We start from the raw sequence: 7403 nt of genomic DNA, 5'->3' as shown, positions 1-7403 counted from the left end.
ATATATAAAACAAGCCTCTTTAACCATGACAAAAACCAGTACCATCTTTCAAAACTGTCAGATCTATAGAGGCAAACATGAGGTTACTGGTTTATACTTAAACTTAACTGTACATTTTACTGTTTAATCTTGAGTCTAGTCTGCATATGAAGGAATTCTGAAGACATAATACCTAGAGTGTTGTTCTACTGACCCTTTCTGGTGGTTCTAATCGACCAGTACTCTGTTGGAGAAAGATGGGCAGTCTCCTATGTGACTCACAGTCCCAGAAAACCCTCTGGATCAGCAGCTATGAGTGGTTTTCCACTCCACAGCACTGAGGGAGTGTGCATATACTTCTATCTCCTTACCTGTTAAATGGAAATAAGTAATTGTATCTACCTCATATATTTTTTTCTAAGATTAAATGATACTTAATACAGTGTCTGGCATACAATAAATTTCCATGTTGGCTATTATTAGTGTTGTCATTTTTTGTTATTATTGTTATCTAATTTTTCCATCCTACATAAACTTTTGTCTTTTATTAAATAATAAAGAACAGAAAGCATCCAACACAAGAAATCCTGTGACATCCAAACCAATTGAATTTACTGTGATTCTTTGTACTCGAAATCCTTTATCTCTAGACTTCCCCAGTGTTTACAGGATCAGGCATTTTTTAAGTTTCTTAGGAATGACCTCCTACCCATGTGGTAAAGACTCACCCTAAGGCTCAAAGACTTGACTAAATTGCAGTGTGCATTGCTGAGCCTGTGGGAAGATCTCTCAGTATATGAGACTTCACCCTCCTTGGAGGTTAGAGCTGAGTGCTTGCTTTAGGTTCAGGTCAGAAAGTTTTCCCTCTGGGGTTTTAAATCTGTCATGTGGCAAAGCAGAGTAGGCACAATTTGTTTTCATTTTATCTTCTTCTGTCAAAGTAAATTTAAATTCAAGCTGGTTTAACTTCTTCAATTCTTATATGCATGAGCACCTTTTAGCAGCCAGGAAATCAAAAAGCGTATCGCGATGGGAAAGTCTGCTGTTAGGGACCTCTCTAAGGTACTCAGGAGCAACAGTTCTCTGGAGACTAAGGTGCGCCTGATACAGGCCATGGTATTTGCAATCGCTTGTTATGCATCAGAGAGTTGGACAATGACTAGGGAGGACAGAAGGAGAGTGGATGCTTTTGAGCTGTCGTGCTGGAGAAGGGTACTGAATGTACCCTGGACTGCCAGGAAAACAAACAGATTTATCTTGGAGAGGATTAAACCAAGCTACTCCTTGGAGGCAAGGATTCTGGGGCTTCGTCTGACATACTTTGGACATGTTGCCAGGAGGGACGGGTCCTTGGAGAGGGACATCATGCTTGGGAGGGTTGAGGGACAACGCAAGAGGGGAAGACCCTCTATGAGATGGATTGATTCGGTGACTGGGGTAATCGGGATGGGTGTGTCAGAGGCCGTGCTGTTGGCGCAGGATAGAGCAGGGTTTAGGGCTGTTGTGCATAGGGTCGCTATGAGTCGGAAACGACTCGACAGCACATAACAACAACAACAACATAGGTTATGAAAAAGGAAAGTAAAATCCCAAGGGTAGTACAGACAGTTTGGGCTTGACTATTTGTCCTTTTGGACTGGGCTACTTCTCTCAGTATAATGCTCTCTAAACTCTCCCAGGGTATATAGCATTTTCCAAAATTGTCGTTTCTTGAAGGCTGCATAGTATTCCACTGTGTGAGTGTACCACAATTTCTCAATCCATTTGTTTGGAGATGGACATTTGGGCTGTTTTAATTTTCTTTTTATTGTGAACCAGGTTGCTATGTATATAGGTGTGCATATCTCTATTAATTTCTAAGTCCCAATTTCCTTGGGGTATATTTTTAGCCATAGTATAGCTGAGTCATATAAGATCTTTTTTCATATTTTTCCCCTTTTTCAGCTTTATGAGGAAAATCCAAACTGCCTTCCAGAGTGGTAATACCATTTTCAATCCTATTAGCAATGTACGAGAGTTCTAATCTTTTCTTATCCTTTCCAACTTTTATTTTTTTAATTAAATTTTATTCGTTTTAATGAACATTTACAGAGATTTTGGGTTTTCATTCATTCATTGTTGCACTGTTTTCTCCACCCTCATCCCCAGTTTGTTCTTCTCCCCCCCAATGTCTGTTTTAATTGTCCAATTGCCACAGTGCTTGTCAAAACCAGTTCTGATTAATCTCCTTTGTCAGTGTGTCCCTTGCCATTCCCTATCACTCCTCCCTGAGAGAGACTTCACCCTGATTCATAAGGAAAAGGGGATGGCGTATTCTCTTAGCTACTTCCTGCTGAAAAGGGACGCTGTGGGTTTCAGGGTGAAGGTCTTCTCTCACTACTCTAAAGGGCCCCTTTGGCAGTAGGAAACACATAGACTATTATGGAGATTGATCTTGGAATTTAGATGCACTGTTATCAATTGTGCTTAGCCGTACATATTCATATCCTTGAAGATGTATCATGGAAGTGTTGCCACCTAGAAGATACAAATTTAACTAACAAGTTAAAAGTGCATGAGTCAAAAATTGAAAAGCAATAATATTCTGAGTAGAGGTTCTAATAGTGGCACAAATCAAGTTACAGAGGTAAGGTGGTTCCATTACCATCCTTACTCTAACTTAATTATATATTTTTTAATTTAAATTTGTTATTAATTTCAGTGAAAATTTACAGAGGCTTTGGATTTCCATTCATTCATTGTTGATTTGTCCCCTCCCAAGACCCCCCCCCCCCACCACAGTTACTGTGTCAGTTCATCTTATCCAAGATCTTCCTCTCCTGGATTGATCCTCCACTCTTCCAAACATGATGTCCTACTCCAAGGACTGATCCCTCCTGGCAACATGTCCTAAGTATGTGAGACAGAGTATCCAAGGAGCAGCCTGGTTTCACTCTCTCTGGGACAGATCTGTTTATACTCTTGGCAATCCAAGGTATGCGCAGCACTTTCTCCAGCACCGCAACTCAAAGGAATGAATTCATCTTCTGTCATCCTTAGTCATTGTCCCATTGTCTGATGCATAGCAAGTAATTTTGTGGTTCCTCTAATTCTACTAAAGGATCACTCAATTTAATGGTAAGACTAGTCAATCCCCTGGTGGATCAGTGAGACAAGCTAATCCTCTTCTGATAGGATAACATGCCCTATTTGCACACTCCTACCCATCCATATGGCAAAGACAAATTCAACAAGATCCTGTGGTACTATGTAAACTTTAATTAAGAGATCTTTATCTGAAATGTCATGGGCAAATGTTTATGTGTTGTGTGTGTGTGTGTATTTTTTTTTTCTTTCCCCAGTCTGTGGCTTTCTTTTCACCCTGTTGAAAAATGTTTTGATGCACATGGGGACTTGATTGTTAGAAGGTCCCTGTCATTGATATTATCCTCTCTTTTTGTTTCTCCAGCACGTGGAAAAGTTCTATTATTTTGGTCTTGATAGTCTATATCGTAGTTTCATTACTTTCTCTTGTTTATATCTCTATGTCAGCTGTGCAGTCTCTGTTTTGTGATTTATTTTTTAAATTCTTTTATCTATTTATAGTTTCAACTCTTTCTTTCATCATTTGTAACTTCTTCAGTACCAGTTCATATGCCTTTATGCTGGTATACTTCTTCTGCTTCCCTGTCTCTGGGGTATTCATTTGATCTGTGATCTGGTCTGCTTTTTTAGGAGAAGGCTTGTGTTGTTTTTTTCATAATGTTTGAACCTGCCTGCTGCTTCCTTGACATTATGTAAAGTTCTTCTTGGTATGTGTAAGGCAGTTTCTGTTGTTTCTGGGTAGATTTTTGTCAATTTAACTGTTGTGATATTATTAATAAGTTTCAGGCTTCAAGTATTGATTGCCTCCTATTTAGTTTCCCTGTGATCTTCCTTGATGATCATGTATGGGCAGCCCTGTTTCCCATTTCCTGTGGCATGCTTCTCATTTAGTTGTCCTTTAAGGGGCAAAACACATTGTTCTTTCCCTTTGCCTAGCTTTTATAAGTTCACTTCTCTGTCTTGACCTGTAGTTTGCTGTGAGTGGGCCATTTCCCCAGGTGTAAGCTGCCTAGGATATTTAGCTTAGGGAAAAGGCCCAGAGAAGTGGCAAGGTTCCAGGAGTGAAGCCTCCAAGTCTCAGTTAGTACTAGCAGCCAACGTGGGTACTTGTCTCCTCTCCTGAGGCTAATTGAAGGTAACTGTTCTTGCCCAAACTGGTAAACACCCAGGAAAGTGGCAGAGTTCTACAGTGCAGCCCCTAAGCCTCTGTATTTATTTTTTTTATGCTTACATAAGTTTTATAAACTATATAAAATAGTGTATCACTATATGGCAAAAAGTCACTGTTGTCAAGTCAGTACAAACTCATGACAACCCTCTATTGGGTTTCATAGCCCATAAATATTTCTGAGAGGAGACTGCCCATCTTTCTCCTATATAGTGCCTAAAAGATTTAAACCCAATAAAATAAAATAAAACTCTGTGCTACAAATATATAATAATATTATAGAGTTGCTTTGACTAATGTATATATTAATATTATAGGGTTGCTATGAGTGGAGCTCTCCAATTCAAACAAGCTTGGAAGCAGGAGTGGCATCCACTTCTGTAAATAGCTTGCCTCCAGAAACCCTAAGAACCTGGAGAAAGGATGAAAATCATGCAAGTGTCGAGGACTTTCGTTCATAGGGTCACTATGAGTCTCCTAAGACTTTATGACACTTAACAACAACAACAACATGAATTGCAGGCTGCTCGGTGGCACATAACAACAACAATAATAATAATAATATTATTAAACAATAAGAAATTATAGCTCTGGCAGCTTAGTGGTAAGAAGTTGTGCTGCAAATCCAAAGGCAGGTGGTTCAAATCCACCAGGTGCTCAAAGAGAGAAGAATAGTCAATCTCCTCCTATGTGATTTACAACCTCTGAAAAACTGCTAAAGGGTCAACAATAAGTCGTTTCTGATGTGACAATCCATAATAGATATATATATATATATATATATATATATAGTTTTTTAAATAGTGGCAGAAAACTGTACTGCAATCCCTGAAGCACGTGATGCTCCATGGAAGAAGGATAGGCAATCTCCTCCTGTGTAATTAACAGCCTCTAAAAACCAACTGGAGGGGCAGCTGTTCCTCAGTTTCAATTCAATGGTACTCAACAACAATAATCCTTAGAAAAACTCTGTGTTACAATTTAACATCAATGCCATTCAAATTGTGGTCTGCAGATAGCTGCACAGGCATCTCTCCTACTGGAGGTAGAAATGCAGGATTTTAATTTTTTAGCCAAATATCTAGTCATTTAAAGAGGTTAGCATTGTGATAAGGACTTTAAGTTTCAAAAACCTAAATTATGTATTTACACTGTGTTTGGAAATCGATGAATGTGTTTTCAGGCAAGAGTTTTGAATGCCATTTTTAGAACCTGGTTTGGTGGGTTTGTTTTCTCTCTGAGATTTAAAATCTGATGTTTTGTCATCCCAGAAAAGTAGAATAAGTGCAATTAGTTTCTACAGTAGAATTTGAGATCTCTTGGGCACATCTTCATTTTTTTTTGCCTTTAAAAATCTTCAATGTGCCTTTTTCTTAGTTACTAACAATATGATGAAGATATTACTGTGTAGATTTATGTAAAAGGCTAAAGATTATAAGATAGTGAAATATGTTTGCATTTGTAAATATTAACAAAATGCCCAATACGCTGTTTTGTGTCTTTTTAAATGTCCTTGTCATTCTTAAATTTTTCCAGAGAAACATTGAATGGTTATTAGAAGAAGGTCAGACTGTTTCAGAAATAGGGTTCTTTAATTATCTGAGTGTGAACGCTGTAACACATTCTCTAAAACTCCTTAAGGGAGGAAGAGCAGGAGTTATTACAAAAAGTCCAGTTGCAACACTTCAGTAGGGTGAGTCAGGGCTTGCCTGAGGGTTAGGAAGAGGCAAGTTACTAAATTTGAATCAACTGGTTCAGATAAGAAAACAAAGACCTGTGACTCTTGAAGCTCTGGCATCCTTATAACTGTCCTCATGAATTAATTTGCTCTTGAAATAGAAAAGGTAATTCTGTCTATTAAACAGTTCAGTTTAATTTGAAGAGTAAAGTATTATGCATCTGAAAGTTGGACAGTGAATAAGGATGTCAGAAAAATAATGGATGCTTTTGAATTGTGGTGTTGGAGAAGAATAGTGTCAAAAGAACAAATAAATATTACTTAGAGAAAGTGCCAGCAGGGTGAAGATGGTACTTCATCTTACATAGTTGGACATGTTGTTATCAAGGGCCATTTCTTGGAAAAAGACATAATATTTGTAATGGTGAAGGATAAGAGAGACAAAAGAGCTACAATGACATAGATTGACACAGTGACCGTAGCAATGGGCTCAGGTATATCAGGGATTATCAGAATGGCACAGGACAAGACAAGATTCAGATCTGTTGTTCACAGGGCCATTATGAGTCATACTTGACTCAACGGCATCTAACAACAAAGGTATAATGATCCATCTCAAATATTGTGCCACCTACTATCACCAGGATGAAAGTCACGCAAGTGTAGAGGATTTTCATTCAAAGAGAGGGTCTCTATTTGCCTATGACTTGACGGCACTTAACAACAGAGAGAGAGACCAGTTGGCCTAGTGGACCGAAAGTGATGCTACCAAGCCAAAGGTGGGTGACTCTAATCCTCAGGCCTGTTTTTTCATTGTTTTTGGTCAAACATTCTTCTAGGTCATATAGCCCATGTGTCCACTTGCCATACAGAGGTAACTTGTGGTTGCTATGAAGCGGAACACTGTGACACTGATGTGTCAAATGCAGTAATGGTTACCCGTGGTGGACAGTGTTGGGTGTAGGGAGCTCTCTGATTCAAACAAGCTTGGAAGCAGGAGTTGCATCCATTTCCGTAAATAGCTTGCCTCCGGAAACCCTATGAACCTGGAGAAAGGATGGAAGTCACACAAGTGTTGAGGACTTTCGTTCAGAGGGTCGCTATGAGTCGCCTACAACTCAATGGCACTTAACAACAACACAACAGTATCACCACAAAACAAATCTTAGTTTGCTTCAAAGCAAGGAATTCTCTCTGAATTTAAATTAAGATCCAAAGTTTATGATGGTATGAATGGTTTTATGAGACAGCAGACATGCATATTTTTAGAGATAGAAAAAAGACCACACAAATATAAACAGAAACTTTTTATTCAGAGTTCAGTGCAGCCAGAGAGAATCAGCACCCCTCACTTGTATGTACACTTTCAAAGAGGCAAAGGCAGGTAGGAGAATGGAAAAGGCGAAGGATTCAGGTATGTGCATATGAAAGATGGTACCTTGGGAAAGCTGACACAGGCTAACTAGAAACATGACTTGTTATACAATTGGTTTA

Source organism: Elephantulus edwardii, unplaced genomic scaffold (assembly GCF_000299155.1).
Source record: "Elephantulus edwardii isolate Elephantulus edwardi_28Jun2011 unplaced genomic scaffold, EleEdw1.0 scaffold00017, whole genome shotgun sequence".
Taxonomy (NCBI): Eukaryota; Metazoa; Chordata; class Mammalia; order Macroscelidea; family Macroscelididae; genus Elephantulus; species Elephantulus edwardii.
The sequence above is the reverse complement of the archived record's forward strand: the minus strand, read 5'-3'. Positions refer to the sequence as shown.